Below are 20,022 nucleotides of genomic sequence, written 5' to 3' on the forward strand. Positions count from 1 at the left end.
TTTACGCCCATATAAAGTCTGATGGATGACCCCCCCTCACCCCCCCCCCCCGACCACTGGAGAGAGAGAGAGAGAGAGAGAGAGAGAGAGAGAGAGAGAGAGAGAGAGAGAGAGAGAGAGACAGGGGAGCTTAGGGAAGCAGAGCGGCTTTCCCGCCTCCCCTCCTGTATTGTATCACCTGGGGAAGGTCTCACCCCCTCCCCTCCCCCTAGTGTTTAAACAGTGGCTGGTCCGGGGGTGTGGCTGGTCCAGTGGTACATTGTACTGGGTGTAGCAGCTGCTGGGTGCCCACTGTCTCCCTCTCACTCCCCACTATGGCTATCCTGCCTCCCCCTCTACCCCACCCACCCACCCCTACCACAGTCCCCATCCTGGGTGTACTGGGTCCTCCACAGTCTTCATCATGGGTGTACTGGGTCCCCTACAGTCCCCATCATGGGTGTACTGGGTCCCCCACCACGGTCCCCATCCTGGGTGTACTGGGACCTCCACAGTCCCCATCATGGGTGTACTGGGTCCTCCACAGTCCCCATCATGGGTGTACTGGGTCCTCCACAGTCCCCATCATGGATGTACTGGGTCCTCCACAGTCCCCATCATGGGTGTACTGGGTCCCCCACAGTCCCCAACCTGGGTGTACTGTGTCCCCACCACAGTCCCCATCATGGGTGTACTGGGTCACCCACCACAGTCCTCATCATGGGTGTACTGGGTCCCCGTAGTCCCCATCATGGGTGTACTGGATCCCCCACCACGGTCCCCATCATGGGTGTACTGGGTCCTCCACCACAGTCCCCATCATGGGTGTACTGGGTCCCCCACGGTCCCCATCATGGGTGTACTGGGTCCCCCACAGTCCCCATCCTGGGTGTACTGTGTCCCCCACCACGGTTCCCATCATGAGTGTACTGGGTCCTCCCACAGTCCCCATCATGGGTGTACTGGGTCCTCCACAGTCCCCATCATGGGTCTACTGGGTCCTCCACAGTCCCCATCATGGGTGTACTGGGTCCCCTCCACAGTCCCCATCATGGATGTACTGTGTCCCCCACGGTCCCCATGATGGATGCACTGTGTCCCCCACCACGGTCCCCATCATGAGTGTACTGGGTCCTCCACAGTCCCCATCCTGGGTGTACTGTGTCCCCCACCACGGTCCCCATCATGGGTGTACTGTGTCCCCCACCACGGTCCCCATCATGGGTGTACTGGGTCCACCCACAGTCCCCATCATGGGTGTACTGTGTCCCCCACCACGGTCCCCATCCTGGGTGTACTGGGTCCTCCACAGTCCCCATCATGGGTGTACTGGGTCCTCCACAGTCCCCATCATGGGTGTACTGGGTCCTCCCACAGTCCCCATCATGGGTGTACTGGGTCCCTCCACAGTCCCCATCATGGGTGTACTGGGTCCCTTACGGTCCCCATCATGGGTGTACTGGGTTCCCCACGGTCCCCATCCTGGGTGTACTGGGTCCTCCCACAGTCCCCATCATGGGTGTACTGGGTCCCTCCACAGTCCCCATCATGGGTGTACTGGGTTCCCCACGGTCCCCATCATGGGTGTACTGGGTCCCCCACGGTCCCCATCATGGGTGTACTGGGTCCCCCACAGTCCCCATCATGGGTGTACTGGGTCCCCCACAGTCCCCATCATGGGTGTACTGGGTCCCCGTAGTCCCCATCATGGGTGTACCGAGTCCCCCACGGTCCCCATCATGGGTGTACTGGGTCCCCGTAGTCCCCATCATAGGTGTACTGGGTCCCCCACAGTCCCCATCATGGGTGTACTGGGTCCCCCACGGTCCCCATCATGGGTGTACCGAGTCCCCCACGGTCCCCATCATGGGTGTACTGGGGGACATAACGTATCCACTGGGGACCAGTAGTGTACTGGGCTGTGTATTTCAACACATGTAGGTGACGTCACATCCACTCTGTCTGTGTATGTGTATGTGTGTGTGTGTTTGTGTGTGTGTGTGTGTGTGTGTGTATGTGTGTATGTATGTGTATGTGTGTGTGTGTGTGTGTGTGTGTGTGTGTGTGTCACAATGAACAATACAGTATGACTGTATGAGACATGATGTATTCTTGTATTCTGAGTGTTGTATGATCTCGTGTTCTGGCAACCAATGAGTGGCAAACATTAATGTTACGTAACCAATCAGGAGCCACCATTAGATTTGTTCATCCAATCAGGAGTCAGCATTAGATTCGCTCAGCCAATCAGAGGTAATCATTCATTTAACTCCTCCGCCGATGATTATGTATCTAATCTCTCTGACCAATCGCAAGAACCGGTTCTATTCATCGAATCAGCAGCGCTGGTGTCTAATCTCAGTCGACCAGTAAGAACATAGGAATGTATCTCTCCAGCCAATCACAGGAAAGCTTACAGTTATCCTCACTTCCCAATAACCAATCACAGAAAAGAGCTTACAGGTCATCCCCTCACAGCCAATCACAGGAGATCTCTCTGTCTCCCCTTCCCGCCAACCAATCACATGACGAGTTGGCAACAGCTCACCTACCAAGCAGCCAATGACAGGAGAGCTTTCAGCCCACGCACATCAACACCCAACCAATGGCAATAGTCCACACTTTCATCGTGTATAACGAGGCCTCAAATGTCGTCGTTAAACATATGTATAACAAGGACTCTTGTCGTCGTTGAACACATTAGTTATAACGAGGCCTCATGTTGACGTTAAACACGTGTATAACGAGGCCTCAATGTCGTCGTTAAACATATCATGTATAACGAGACCTCAATATCATCGTTAAACACATCAAGTATAACGAGGCCTCAATATCATCGTTAAACACATCATGTATAACGAGGCCTCAATTTCGTCGTTGAACATATCATGTAGAACGAGGCCTCATATATCGTCGTTGAACACATGATGTATAACGAAGTCTCATACATCGTCGTTGAACACATGATGTATATCGAGACCTCAATATCGTCGTTAAACACTCCATGTATAACGAGACCTCACGTAGTTAAACACATCATGTATAACGAGGCTTCAATGTCATCGTTAAACATATGTATAACGAAGCCTCACATGTTAAACACATCATGTATAACGAGGCCTCAATATCGTCGTTCAACACATCATGTATAACGAGACCTCACGTAGTTAAACACATCATGTATAACGAGGCCTCAATGTCATCGTTAAACATATGTATAACGAGGCCTCACATGTTAAACACATCATGTATAACGAGGCCTCAATATCATCGTTAAACATATCATGTACAACGAGGTCTCATACAACGTCGTTGAACACATGATGTATAACGAGGCCTTCATACGTCATCGTTAAACATATCATGTACAACAAGGTCTCATACATCGTCGTTGAACACATCATGTATAACTAGGCCTTCATACGTCATCGTTAAACATATGTACAACGAGGTCTCATACATCGTCGTTGAACACATCATGTATAACGAGGCCTTCATACGTCATCGTTAAACATATCATGTACAACGAGGTCTCATACATCGTCGTTGAACACATGATGTATAACGAGGCCTTCATACGTCATCGTTAAACATATCATGTACAACGAGGTCTCATACATCGTCGTTGAACACATGATGTATAACGAGGCCTTCATACGTCATCGTTAAACATATGTACAACGAGGTCTCATACATCGTCGTTGAACACATGATGTATAACGAGGCCTTCATACGTCATCGTTAAACATATCATGTACAACGAGGTCTCATACATCGTCGTTCAACACATGATGTATAACGAGGCCTTCATACGTCATCGTTAAACAGTAGGAGCCTGGAGTGGGCGACACTCCATCATCTCCTCCCTCCATCAGCGTTGTTTAGCCAATCACCAATCGACATCAAAAACGGTGCGGGAAAACAGCTTTGATTAGAGATTATTCAGCCAATCAACTGTCATAACTAACACGATTTGGGGGGGCGGGGGGGGGGGGGGCGGCCTGTCATTTACCCAACCCTGAAACAATGGAGCAAAAAAATTGTTCAACATATCAGCCATGTTTATTGAATTATGTACTTTAACTGCCAGGAAATAAATATGTCAGGGCATATATATATATATATATATATATATATATATATATATATATATATATATATATATATATATATATATATATATATATATATATATACAGTGTCTGTCTGTCTGTCTGTCTATCTGAGTGTGTGTGTCTGTCTGTATGTCTGTCTATCTGTATCTGTGTGTCTGTCTGTCTGTCTGTCTGTGTGTCTATTTGTGTGTTACCGGACTCCTCCTGCACATGGTGGCACTACGAGAGGGAAAAAAACCCTGGCTTCCAAGGCGTCTATCGTGTCCCAGCTACTGATTGTAGCGCAGCTTACAGATCACATAAACTATAGTTCCTGGATGTGTATGATGATGATGTATATGATTCACATGTATATAATTAATTAATGATAGATAACTCCAGGACCCATTTCCAGGGCCTATTGCAACGTCAAAACTGCGCTACAATCAGCAGCAGGGGAATGATAGACTCCTTTATAAGTCCAAAGTCAAGACTGCCTCGCTGAAGGTGACTTTTCACTCGCATTGTGACGTGCAGGCGGAGTCCGGTAACACACACACACACACAAACACACATATTATATATATATATATATATATATATATATATATATATATATATATATATATATATATATATATATATATATATATATACCCAAACATTTCCATAGAGCGATATAATTGCTTTATTTCCGTGATACAAATTTCCAATCATGTTCTGTATTGGTTCACTATTTTGAAATTTAATTACAAATGTTTGAGTGTTCGGTGTACCATGAACAGTTGACCCAATATATAAAATGTTTTACTTATATATTGTTTTAATATGTAGTCATCATATATTGTTTTATAATGTTTTAATATGCTTTCTTTATATATTTTCATATAATGTTTTAATGTTTTCTTGATATATTGTTTTATAATGTTTTAATATGATGTCTTTATATATTTTCATATAATGTTTTAATGTTTTCTTGATATAGTTGTGTAATGTTTTGATATGTTTTCTATATATATTGTTACATAATGTTTTCATATATATATATATTTTTTTTTTTTTTTTTTTTTTATACTTTGTCGCTGTCTCCCGCGTTTGCGAGGTAGCGCAAGGAAACAGACGAAAGAAATGGCCCAACCCCCCCCCCCCCCATACACATGTACATACACACGTCCACACACGCAAATATACATACCTACACAGCTTTCCATGGTTTATATATATATATATATATATATATATATATATATATATATATATATATATATATATATATATATATATATATATATATATATATATATATATTGTACCATTAAGATTAAGCTATCGTAAGCAATGATTCCATAGCGAATGTGTAGATCATATATATTCTAATGTCTCTGTGTCATTGTTTAATATTCTTAGTGTATTTGTTAATCTTAGACAGCGTTATGTATTTGTGGATATGTAGGTTATTGGTAAACATGTGTATATTTATAACTGCCTATGTTTATTGTACGGGGTGGGAGTCGTACAGTGGTGGATGCCCATCTCTTGTACTGTACGGGGAGGGAGTTGTACAGTGGTGAGTGCCCGTCTCTTGTACTGTACGGGGAGGGGGATGTACACTGGTGGGTGCCCATCTCTTGTACTGTACGGGGAGGGAGTCGTACAGTGGTGGGTGCCCATCTCTTGTACTGTACGGGGAGGGAGTTGTACAGTGGTGAGTGCCCGTCTCTTGTACTGTACGGGGAGGGGGTTGTACACTGGTGGGTGCCCATCTCTTGTACTGTACGGGGAGGGAGTTGTACAGTAGTGGGTGCCCATCTCTTGTACTGTACGGGGAGGGAGTTGTACAGTGGTGGGTGCCCATCTCTTGTACTGTACGGGGAGGGAGTTGTACAGTGGTGAGTGCCCATCACTTGTACTGTACGGGGAGGGGGTTGTACAGTGGTGGGTGCCCATCTCTTGTACTGTACGGGGAGGGAGTTGTACAGTGGTGGGTGCCCATCTCTTGTACTGTACGGGGAGGGAGTTGTACAGTGGTGGGTGCCCATCTCTTGTACTGTACGGGGAGGGAGTTGTACAGTGGTGGGTGCCCATCTCTTGTACTGTACGGGGAGGGAGTTGTACAGTGGTGAGTGCCCGTCTCTTGTACTGTACGGGGAGGGAGTTCTAGTGAATCATATACTATTCACCTGTGAATCATGGACTGTACACCAGTGAATCATGTACTGTACACCAGTGAATCATGTACTGTACACTAGTGAATCATGTACTGTACACCAGTGAATCATGTACTGTACACCAGTGAATCATGTACTGTACACCAGTGAATCATGGGCTGTACACCAGTGAATCATGTACTGTACACCAGTGAATCATGTACTGTACACCAGTGAATCATGTACTGTACACCAGTGAATCATGTACTGTACACTAGTGAATCATGTACTGTACACCAGTGAATCATGTACTGTACACTAGTGAATCATGTACTGTACACCTGTGAATCATGGGCTGTACACCTGTGAATCATGTACTGTACACCTGTGAATCACTTACTGTACAACAATGAATCATGTACTGTACACCAGTGAATCATGTACTGTACACCAGTGAATCATGTACTGTACACCAGTGAATCATGTACTGTACACCAGTGAATCATGTACTGTACACCAGTGAATCATGTACTGTACACCAGTGAATCATGTACTGTACACCAGTGAATCATGTACTGTACACCAGTGAATCATGTACTGTACACCAGTGAATCATGTACTGTACACCAGTGAATCATGTACTGTACACCAGTGAATCATGTACTGTACACCAGTGAATCATGTACTGTACAACAGTGAATCATGTACTGTACACCAGTGAATCATGTACTGTACACCAGTGAATCATGTACTGTACAACAGTGAATCATGTACTGTACACCAGTGAATCATGTACTGTACACCAGTGAATCATGTACTGTACACCAGTGAATCATGTACTGTACAACAGTGAATCATGTACTGTACAACAGTGAATCATGTACTGTACACCAGTGAATCATGTACTGTACAACAATGAATCATGTACTGTACAACAGTGAATCATGTACTGTACACCAGTGAATCATGTACTGTACACCAGTGAATCATGTACTGTACAACAATGAATCATGTACTGTACAACAGTGAATCATGTACTGTACACCAGTGAATCATGTACTGTACAACAATGAATCATGTACTGTACAACAGTGAATCATGTACTGTACACCAGTGAATCATGTACTGTACACCAGTGAATCATGTACTGTACACCAGTGAATCATGTACTGTACACCAGTGAATCATGTACTGTACACCAGTGAATCATGTACTGTACAACAATGAATCATGTACTGTACAACAGTGAATCATGTACTGTACACCAGTGAATCATGTACTGTACACCAGTGAATCATGTACTGTACACCAGTGAATCATGTACTGTACACCAGTGAATCATGTACTGTACACCAGTGAATCATGTACTGTACACCAGTGAATCATGTACTGTACACCAGTAAATCATGTAATATACACCAGTGAATCATGTACTGTACACCAGTGAATCATGGACTGTACACCAGTGAATCATGGGCTGTACACCAGTGAATCATGGACTGTACACCAGTGAATCATGTACTGTACACCAGTGAATCATGTACTGTACACCAGTGAATCATGTACTGTACACCAGTGAATCATGGGCTGTACACCAGTGAATCATGTACTGTACACCAGTGAATCATGTACTGTACACTAGTGAATCATGTACTGTACACCAGTGAATCATGTACTGTACACCAGTGAATCATGTACTGTACACCAGTGAATCATGTACTGTACACCAGTGAATCATGGGCTGTACACCAGTGAATCATGGACTGTACACCAGTGAATCATGTACTGTACACCAGTGAATCATGGGCTGTACACCTGTGAATCATCATTTACCCATCCCGTCAAACGTACACCTCAGTAGAATAATTAACTTAATTTTATTCACTATTTATTTGGACGAGATTATAATTAACAACTTTGCTCATGTGTTTTTCTTGATTTATATAATTACATGAATAATTGGATAATATATATATATATATATATATATATATATATATATATATATATATATATATATATATATATATATATATATATATATATTTATTTATTTATTTATTTATTTGTTTACACACATGCTCTCCATTTCTCACGTGAGCGTGGTAGCATCAAGAAAAGCTGACAGTCTTCAAGTGAAGAATTCTCACTTGGTTTCTTGCTCTGTTGTTTTTTTTGAAAAATGATAGTGGGGAGGATTTCCAGCCCCCCGCTCCCGCCCCTCTTAAGTCACCTACTACGACACGCAGGGAATACGTGTCAAGTATTCTTTCTCCCCTATCCCCAGGGATAATGTGTACGAGTAGGAAGAGAAGAAAGTGATTGGTTCCCAGTGAATGTTGGTTTGCGGCAGGGGTGCGTGATGTCTCCATGGTTGTTTAATGTTTATGGATGGGGTGGTTAGGGAGGTGAATGCAAGAGTTTTGGAGAGAGGGGCAAGTATGCAGTCTGTTGTGGATGAGAGGGCTTGGGAAGTGAGTCAGTTGTTGTTCGCTGATGATACAGCGCTGGTGGCTGATTCGGGTGAGAAACTGCAGAAGCTGGTGACTGACTTTGGTAAAGTGTGTGAAAGAAGAAAGCTGAGAGTAAATGTGAATAAGAGCAAGGTTATTAGGTATGGCAGGGTTGAGGGACAAGTCAATTGGGAGGTAAGTTTGAATGGAGAAAAACCGGAGGAAGTGAAGTGTTTTAGATATCTGGGAGTGGATTTGGCAGCGGATGGAACCATGGAAGCGGAAGTGAATCATAGGGTGGGGGAGGGGGCGAAGGTTCTGAGGGCGCTGAAGAATTGTAGACAATCACATGTTTACCAAATGGCGTCCTAGCTCCGTCTCTTCGTTGTATATCAACTGACTGTTATATTTCTCTCTTGTGTCTCCCCTGATGATGATGTGATTATTACACGAAAGTGCACTTGGCAACTTATCGTGTTTCATTTTCCTCGTTGACTCATATATATATATATATATATATATATATATATATATATATATATATATATATATATATATATATATATATATATATATATATATATATATATATATATATATATATATATAGTCTAGAACGACTATGAACAGTTAAAAGCACCAGTTACTGTCACCCTAGACTGTTCATAACTGTCTAACATTGTGAGGTCTAACATATGATCATTCAAAATGTTGTTAAAAAGTTGAGTGAATTTCAGTGATGTGTTGCTCGGGTTATCATGGGTTGTGGTTGTAGGCTGTGTGTGGTGGCAGGGGTTGTAGTGGGTTGTGGTATTGTGGTTGTATGTTGTGTGTGGTTGTAGGGGCTGGTGTAACCTTTGTGTGTCACCTTCACTTGTATACAATGGTAATTCATCATTTTCGCGATGGTTGGAGCTGTGTGGTAGCGCGTGTGGTAGCGCGTGTGGTAGCGTGTGTGGTAGCGCGTGTGGTAGCGTGTGTGGACGCTGGTAGGAGCACCACAGAAACCTTTTGTGTTGTAGGAATTATAACATAGCCATGTATGGCTGAACCACATACCCATTTATCATCACGTCTCGACCAACACAACCTCAACTTCTGTGGGGTTACGCCTTTGTGGCCAGGCTCCGTGAGGTTGTTGAACGAGGTTTCGCTTCCCACGGTTCGAAACCTGCTTCATGAACCCTCGAGACAGCAGCCACCCACCCACCTTCAGTTGGCTCTGAAGCACCGGAGACGAGACAGGTGTCGACCCGAGCGAACCACCAAGCCAAGCTGGACCATATTGTGTCCACGTCGCTCACGTACGCCGCGTCGCGTTACGCATGATTTATGTGCGTCATGTGGTCAGGTCGTGACCTGGTGAGAGCCTGGTGGTATGACCTCAGTGACCCCCCCCCCCCCCCCCCCCCCCCCCGCGCGAACGAACGCGACATTCCTCAAGTTCGACAACTGTTGGGGTGGGAGGTACGAGGTCGCTGGGTCGGGACGCCCTTACCTTACCCCATCCTGAGGGCGTAGCGACGGCGGATACGATAACCTGCGAGGCATTGGGTACTTCCTCCCTACCTTAGGGGGGGGAAGAGGACTTGCAGGTCGGTTTCTAACCCCCCTTCCCAGTCTTCACTGGTGGGGAGGGTATGTGATGTTGGCCGGTCCCAGCGCACGCCAGCGAGCGGGTGCGCGCGCCCAGCTAGCCATCCCAGGGCACAACACCTCCCTCCTGCTGGGTGTGTGTGGGGGGTTGTAGTTGTAGTGTAGGAACGACGGTGGAGGTTATTAAAGCTGGGTTGTGGAGTTTGATCCTCACGTTGTGGACGTAGCGCTCCCTCCACCCCAAACCTGACGAAGGGGGCCTCGCAACAATAGGTCCCCCACCTGTATGTCTGTCCAACAAATATTTTTCCAAACATGTCTCTTTTTTAATATCTTGCAAAAGCACACATCGCAGCCCTGAATTCAAGTTTCTAATATCTGGCAGAGGCTTTCGCGTCCCCACACAAGAAGGGCCTTTCCACCAAAACCCACCACCACCACCCTGTGTCTGGGGGTGGGACACACACATCCCACACAACCGCTCTAATGTCCCAGGGGCGTAAGGGGGGAAATGGTTGGGTGTCCTCCCTTCTGCAGGAGTTCGAGGTGGCTTGCGCCCCTCGTGCCGGGACGGTCTTTTGTTTACCCGAGTTAGTTTGGGGCTATTGAAATTCTTAATATCTAGCCATTGTAATCGTCTTAGTGCAATGTCAATTGTTTACTGGGCGATGGCAAACTTTTGAAGGCGCACCAGGTTGAAAGGAAGTACCCCCTCCCCACCCTCTCCTTCAGAGCGGCCTTAGAGCCCTCTTGACGAAGGCGAGGCCAGGGGGGACGAGTGGGGAGGGAGTGGGTTGGGGGAGAGGGGTATGAGTGGGCGGTGAGTGGAGAGAGAGAGAGAGAGAGAGAGAGAGAGAGAGAGAGAGAGAGAGAGAGAGAGAGAGAGAGAGAGACTAGGGGAAAATATGAGCGGTGATACCAAGGGCCACATCACAATTGGAGGAGCGAGTTAGAAAACGGGACGTCGGTCACCTATGAGGAGGAGGAGGAGGAAGATATGAGGAGACGTGGTCAGAAAATATGAGAGGAGAAACATGAGGGGTGAGGTGAAGACGAGGAGGGGGTGAGGGAGGGGAGAGACAGACAGGGGTTACCAGAGAGACAGACGACTAGACAGAAGATAAGACGGGAGGGGGGGGAGGGGGGAGGAGTTCAGAAGGGTTGACGAACAAAGAAAATGGGAGAACGTCAACACAAAGACAGACTGAAGCGGGCCTAATGACCTGGCCAGAGGGAGGGGGGAAGAGGGGACTCAAGATGACTTAGAGAAATGTTCAAGTTCTTATGATGACGTAATTGCTGCCAGAGGTGACGACGTCACGAGGCCAGAGTGACGTCAGCAGTGCACGGGCTCCGGTCCCCGGAGGTGACGTCACGGATGTGTGGGCCCCTGGTCCAGCAGACGTGTGGCCCCCGGTCCAGTGGCCCCTGGTCCAGCAGACGTGTGGCCCCCCCCGGTCCAGTAGACGTGTGGCCCCGGTCCAGTGGCCCCTGGTCCAGCAGAAGTGTGGCCCCGGTGCAGCAGACGTGTGGCCCTGATGCAACAGACGTGTGGCCCTGATGCAACAGACGTGTGGCCCTGATGTGTGGCCCTGATGCAACAGACGTGTGGCCCTGATGTGTGACCCTGATGTGTGGCCCTGATACAGCTCTGCTAAACGAAGGTAAACCATCACTAACATGTTGTAGAGTTAACGAGGATGGTCAATGAAAAGTTGTGTTTTGATCACATTTTACTGTACATTGTACTTCAGTTTGGGTCTTCACGTGTCACCTTCAGGCGTGGTCCTCTCCTCTTGGTCTGGTTAGCTGGTCCTCTGGGTAAGGTGACCTGAAACAGGAGGTTGTGATCAGTCGGTGACTCATAACACCACAACCGACAGTCTCGACCATCCTTCACTCTGGGGAGGTTATGATAATAACAGGCCACGCACGTACGTACGTACGTACATGTTATTGAAGATGTCTCTGAGGAAGTTATGGGGTCTTTGGGGGGGGGGGACAGCAAACACCATCCCTGTCCTTAGGGAAAGACGAGGGGGGGTGGGGGGGAGAGGTGCTGGACCACAGACCACCCAGAACCCCCCCCCCCCCCCCGTGTGGTCTATAGAGCAATGGAATGAATAGACAGAAAACAAAAAAGGATTCAATGCAGACGGAAGGTGTCCAGGTGAAGGAGAACATAATAGTCTCATGGACACAGATATCACACATTTCCACGAGAGAGGGAGCTCCGTGGATCGTCTCTGTGTGTGTGTGTGTGTGTGTGTGTGTGTGTGTGTGTGTGTGTGTGTGTGTGTGTGGACACCCGACGCTGTATCCTACAGGAAGGTTGGTGAAGATGCTCGATCTCCTTGCAGGAGTAAGAGAGAGAGAGAGAGAGAGAGAGAGAGAGATCCTTCAGTAGCAGGGAACACCTGACGCAGGTCAAAGGCGCCTTCGTGGAGTGGGTTGTGGACACCAGAGGTGTGACACAGGGCGCGGACCTGGGTCCCCTAACTCTGCCACAGGGCGTGGACCTGGGTCCCCTAACTCTGCCACAGGGCGTGGACCTGGGTCCCCTAACTCTGCCACAGGGCGCGGACCTGGGTCCCCTAACTCTCCCTGGTCTATGTCAATAACTTGCCAGAACTACTTGACTCCTGCCTGGATATGTTTGCTGATGATGCCGAAGGCATGAGGAAAAGTGTTGGATGAGGGAGACTGCATCATCTTGCAAGGGGACCTAGACAAAATCCCTCGTACAAGAAATGGGCACCCGCCAGTGTACAACTCCCTCCCCGTACAGTACAAGAGATGGGCACCCACCAGTGTACAACTCCCTCCCCGTACAGTACAAGAGATGGGCACCCACCACTGTACAACTCCCTCCCCGTACAGTACAAGTGATGGGCACCCACCACTGTACAACCCCCTCCCCGTACAGTAAAAGAGATGGGCACCAACCACTGTACAACTCCCTCCCCGTACAGTACAAGAGATGGGCACCGACCACTGTACAACTCCCTCCCCGTACAGTACAAGAGATGGGCACCCACCACTGTACAACTCCCTCCCCGTACAGTACAAGAGATGGGCATCCACCAGTGTACAACTCCCTCCCCGTACAGTACAAGAGATGGGCACCCACCAGTGTACAACTCCCTCCCCGTACAGTACAAGAGATGGGCACCGACCACTGTACAACTCCCTCCCCGTACAGTACAAGAGATGGGCACCGACCACTGTACAACTCCCTCCCCGTACAGTACAAGAGATGGGCATCCACCAGTGTACAACCCCCTCCCCGTGCAGTACAAGTGATGGGCACCCGCCAGTGTACAACCCCCTCACTTATTACTTTACCACCCCATCTTACCCCCATTGCCCCGTGGCCCCTCCGCCCCCACCTCCCCCCCCTTACCTAACTACCCCACCCCTCTGTACTGCCCCTCTCACTCCCATGTTCCCTTTCACCCCTCTCCCTGACCCTCTCCACTGGTGTGTTGTGATGGGGCGGGAGGGTCATTCTGATGGGCAGTGATGGTCTGGCTATGTCCCTTCATGACCCCCCATCCCCCCTCAGTGATGACCCTCCCCCCCCCCGTGTGGTAGTGTGGTCGTATGGTCGTGTGCTAGCGTGATGGTGTCTACCCACAGCTAAGTCCTGTCTGGGAACAGCTAAGACGTGACTGACAGCAGCTAGATCCTGCCTACCCACAGCTAAGTCCTGTCTGGGAACAGCTAAGACGTGACTGACAGCAGCTAGATCCTGCCTACCCACAGCTAAGTCCTGTCTGGGAACAGCTAAGACGTGACTGACAGCAGCTAGATCCTGCCTACCCACAGCTAAGTACCAGCAGGCAGCGGCTAAGTCGTGCCTGGTGATAGCTTGCTCCTGCCTCGCCACAGCTAAGTCCTAACTACCAACAGGTGAGTCTTGACTGGCCACAGCTAAGTCCGGCCTACCTGGCAACAGCTTGGTTCTGATTAGCAACAGCTAAGCTCTGCCTGGCGTCAGCTACGTCACGGTTGGCAGCAGGTCAGTCCTGGCTGCCAACAGCTGAGGCGTCGGTGTGTCACATGGTGTCACGATGACGTCACAGACGACGCCGACGCCGCGGGGGGGGGAGGGGGAGGAGGGGGCGTGACGGTCGCTTCCTCCCGCGTCTGGAGTGAGGACCACCCAGGTGGGGGGGGGAGGGTCCCCCCCCACCAGGACGACGCCCTCCCAAAACCTGCGTCGAGTTAGGGCGTCATCAGCCCTCCCCCCCCGCCCCAGGGCCACACCTGGCGCGTGTGGCCCCCCTCCCCCCCTGCACGTGCCTCCTGACCTCGCCAGGGGTCATGCAGGGGGGGAAGGGGTGGGGTCATGGCCAGCTCCCCCTGAACCCCAGGAGGAAGAACAGATGAAGGAAAAGATGATAGTGATAAAGTGCAAGATGGGGAGCAAGGATCGGTGAGATGGGAAGTAGAGAGAGAAAGACAAGATGGCAAGGGAAATGGGGGCGTGTTGTGGGCGTGGGGCTCCCGTGTGGCGTGGAGGGATGGAGAACAATCATTCACTCAGCAGCCCGACACACGCCCCTCATTAGCCGCGCCTCCCACGCCTTCACACTCACCAAAGAAGTCATTTTGAGTTTCGTGTTTCTGTGAACGGCTCGTGCACCATCTGTGGCCAGACGGGGCCCCCAGCCCCGCCCCCGGGACCCACCCTCACCTCCCAGTGGGACATCAAAGTCCCAAGTCCCAAGTCCCGTCGTCCCAGGCTGGGCTAATCCCAGTCATGTATGTGGGTACAGCCCCAGCTTGAACACATGTGGACTCCATCACACACCTGCAACTTACCTACAGTGGTAATGGTAATGTGTTACCCCCACCATAGCTAGTGGTATGGTAATGTGTTACTCCCACCATAGCTAGTGGTATGGTAATGTATTACCCCACCATAGCTAGTGGTATGGTAATGTATTACCCCACCATAGCTAGTGGTATGGTAATGTATTACCCCACCATAGCTAGTGGTATGGTAAGGTGTTACCCCCACCATAGCCAGTGGTATGGTAAGGTGTTACCCCCACCATAGCTAGTGGTATGGTAATGTGTTACCCCCACCATCGCCAGTGGTATGGTAGATAAAGTGGTTGAATTAACTCTTCCCTCAGTACCTCAAGACTGAATGTATCACTCATTCCATGTTTTCCAATGTTGACATTTCCTATCAAGTCTCCAGCTTCTCAAATCTTCCGTAATGTGCCACATTTTCTCAGATCTTCCGTAATGTGCCACATTTTCTCAGATCTCCCGTAATGTGCCACATTTTCTCAGATCTCCCGTAATGTGCCACATTTTCTCAGATCTCCCGTAATGTGCCACATTTTCTCAGATCTCCCGTAATGTGCCACATTTTCTCAGATCTCCCGTAATGTGCCACATTTTCTCAGATCTTCCGTAATGTGCCACATTTTCTCAGATCTCCCGTAATGTGCCACATTTTCTCAGATCTCCCGTGATGTGCCACATTTTCTCAGATCTCCCGTAATGTGCCACATTTCTTAGATCTCCCGTAATGTGCCACATTTTCTCAGATCTCCCGTAATGTGCCACATTTTCTCAGATCTCCCGTAATGTGCCACATTTTCTCAGATCTCCCGTAATGTGCCACATTTTCTCAGATCTCCCGTAATGTGCCACATTTTCTCAGATCTCCCGTAATGTGCCACATTTTCTCAGATCTCCCGTAATGTGCCACATTTTCTATCTCTTTATTATCTTATATATGTATCACTTGCGTCCTCGAGGGGGACCTTCGTCCCTACGTGGGATGGAAGACAATGGGAATATAATCATTGTAGTCTTAACTCTAAGGCGAGCCAATAGATGGAGTAGATAAGGCCCTCCGACAGCCTGGCTCCCCAACCACATCAGACCCTCACATCGTAAGACCTGGGAAGGACCTGGAGAAGACCTGGGGATGTCCTGGTGACCTGGGAAGGACCTGGGGATGACCTGGTGAGCTGGGGAAGACCTGGTGAAGTGGGGAAGACCTGGAGGAGACCTGGTGATGACCAGGGGATAAATATTAGGATATTAGATTTCCTTTCCTTTCTGTGTGTGTGTGTGTGTGTGTGTGTAGGGAGGGTGGCCCAACGTGTTCTGACCTCAGGACACACCATACATGTCTCACCCGTGGTGTCGGCTCACAACACGACAGAGACCTCGGTTGTTACAACCTCCACACAACCCCGTTGTGAAGTGTGAGGTTATAACACAACATGTTATGATGTCAGGACTATAATTATTGTAACCACATCGGCAGTAGTAGTAGTAGTAGTAGTAGTTGTAGTAGTAGTAGTAGTAGTAGTGGTTGTAGTAGTAGTAGTGCTAGCAGTCATAGTAGTAGTGATAGTACCAGTAGTAGTTGTAGTAGTTATAATAACAAGCGAAAGCAAAACTGATTATATATTTCTATTTTCTGAGCTTTTGAAATGATACCATACTTGTCCTCACACTTGAAAACCTTCGCTGCCAGATATATCCACAAGTTCAAGCCACAACAACAGTTATTAACTTCTTGGAAAGATAAAGAAAACACAAAATGATTCATGAATAGATGGAGGAGTGTGGAGGTTACCAACTGCTGCGAGTTGAGCAGTGGCGTGTGTGTGTGTGACCCGCTGCCCACCATGGCAACACTTCTCCCTCCCCCACCACCTCAAAATCGCATTTCCCACAAAAGTCATCAAAAATCACTCATGGCGTCAAAATTAACTGAACATCTTCATATATACATATATCCATTTTTTTTAGAAGTATATTGGAAGGGAAAATGATTAATAATAATAATAATCGCTGAATATAATCAATATAAATACGATTCTAGAAATTTGTTATCCAGATGGCAATCCGGATGGGTGCCTCCACGAACGGCAATGTTTATGTTTTGTGTGGAGCAGCAACGTGGTGGTGGTGTTGTGGACGTCTGGTTAACCTGGGTATGTTTTGTTACACTCTGGAGTCACACAAGAAGGATAGTGAACATGGAGAAGGATAGTGAACATTACGAAGGATGGTGAACATTACAATTGAACGGGAAATTGTGCAAATATAGTGTATAGACGAGGTGATATAGACTGATGAACGGGGTCCAGTTTTCTCCAGAGACTTACGGTAGCGACCCCGAACTACATAACAACCTCATTGCCACTCCACGTAACGACCGCTGCCTCCCGAAGAACAGCAGATACGATTATGAAGAACACACACTGTTCACACCCAACAAGTAAGTGGGATAACGTATATAGAAGGTCGGGGTATAGAAACAGTGTTGCTATAATACCTTGTTTCATCCACTGACTACAAACGTTTCCTCCATCACTCCTCATATATATACACACACCAGCATATCTAACCTATAATAGACTTTCTATCATACCACTGGCTATGGTGAGGGTAACACATTACCACACCGCTTCAAGATTACCCACTTGCAAGTCTCTGACGTCAGTGTTGAACAGTTTGGAAGTCATTATAGTTTGATATCTTATTAATTGGTGATTATCTAGTTTGGTGTCTTGGTTCAATATGTTCATAGGTTCCATGTACATTACAACGCTGTACGTGGGTGCCCATAGAGCAGTGTGCGTGAGTAGTAGTGGTTGATGTACGGGGTTCGGGGTAGTGTACTGTACGGGGGAGGCGGATCGTTCGCTAGGTGGGTGTGTTTTGGCTGCTGCACCAAACACAGGTGGCGTAAAATTCAGGTGGCGTAATGTACGTGGGTATTGAGATGTTTTCATACGTGGTATATGATAATCTGGTGATCGTACATAGGTGGTGATGTATTCTGTTACAAAATGTAAATGTATTGCTGTACATGGGTGAAACTGGGAGGGGTACAGTAAACTGAAGAAATGTACGTGGGTGATGAACTTTAATACGAGGTACCTCGTTTGATTATCATACATGGGTAGTGGGATCAGTGTAAGCAAGGTTTATTTTCGCTCAAAAATACACACATTGTTCATTTAGTGGTGATGGTAAAGGAATGAGTTCTTGTTTGATATCTTGAGTTTTGAATATATATATTTTCCTTGTAATCCATGGTGAAATGAAACAGGATAAGTTGCCAAGTGCATTTTCGTGTAATATTCACATCAGGAGAGACACAAGAGAGAAATATAACAGTCCGTTGATATACAACGAAGAGACGTAGCTAAGGATGTGATCATTAACACGAAAGTGCACTTGTGAACTTATCGTGTTTCATTTTCCCGTGAATATATATATATATATATATATATGTATATATATATATATATATATATATATATATATATATATATATATATATATATATATATATGGTCAGTGCCATGTTATTTAGTTTGATGAAAATACACAACAGAGTTCCTATGTAAGATGCATAAGTGTACCATATGTCTATCAAGAACGAGATTATCTACTTTAGTAGTAGATAATGCAATAATATTCTTACATTCACTAGAGAGAAACACTTCCCGTTTTCTAAAAAGAAATTACGGTGTAGGTAAGAGGTATGATTGTATCCGTTCTCTTCGCTAGTTTTTTTTTATTTATCATACGAAATGAATGGAATATACTTAGAATACGAGACATAGAAAACCAGATGTTCTCTTGTGTCGAATGTTTCGAACCAGGGTTTCGAGCACACACAAGACCGAATCATAGAACCAGCTCTTACGTGTATTACACTGACGCCGGGTGGTGCTTCTGTGGAAATTTGAATACCTCAGCGAGGACACGAGATGCGAGAACTGAAACAGCGAGACTTACGTTGTCCGGCCGAGTTAAGACCCGAGACGTTGCTTGATGAACGGCTGGGGTTCGCCTGTGGTCTACCGCCCGACTCAAGGTTTCGAACTAAGTTAATGTGTACATTAGCAGTCTGTGTGAACGCGCGCGCGCGTCCGCCCCGCGTTATTGATAATTAATCATTTATCAGTTATTATATATTGACAGCAATTTAATGATGTGTTTAAACCATTAATAACAGAGTGACGAATGGTAGTTAAGTAATTAAGTCGTTGTTAAGGTTATTTATTGTAATGATAGTAAAGATGTAATTAATGGTAGCGTAATGATGATGATAATAATAATTACAGCGATGTAACAAGAGTAATGATAAGTATGATCATTATTATTATAATTATTATTATTATTATTATTATTATTATTATTATTATTATTATTATTATTGGTATTATTATTATTATTATTATTATTATTATTATTATTATTATTATTTCTATCGTTAGGGACATGTATGGATGACGTGTGGGACATCATTTGGGACACATGATTTTGTTGCGTGACACAGCGTCTGTGTCTCGCTCTGGGCGTTGTGCAAGGTAGCATGTTCACACCTCTAGTATTGGCCATATATATATATATATACAGTACTGGGGAGCAGTATATATATATATATATATATATATATACTCTAAGACTTGCGTAAAGGTATATGGTATAGATATATCGTTCTGTCAACATCTGGTTTACATAGAACTCATATAAGTGTGTTGTACACAAAAGTAAACTTATAAGAGTTTGTGTAAAGAAAATGTTGTGTGAACTCATGATAGAGGTAGACTGATTAATGATGAAAGTAAGCCATTTTCTGTGTCAATTAGTATGAGTAAATGATAATATTATGTAAAGTATGTTTTCGTATGAACATCCTTGTTTTACTGAAATGGTTTATTTTTTCATGTTTTAGTATATATATATGCTACA

The sequence above is a fragment of the Panulirus ornatus genome, chromosome 53 (assembly GCF_036320965.1).
Source record: "Panulirus ornatus isolate Po-2019 chromosome 53, ASM3632096v1, whole genome shotgun sequence".
NCBI classification, from domain to species: Eukaryota; Metazoa; Arthropoda; class Malacostraca; order Decapoda; family Palinuridae; genus Panulirus; species Panulirus ornatus.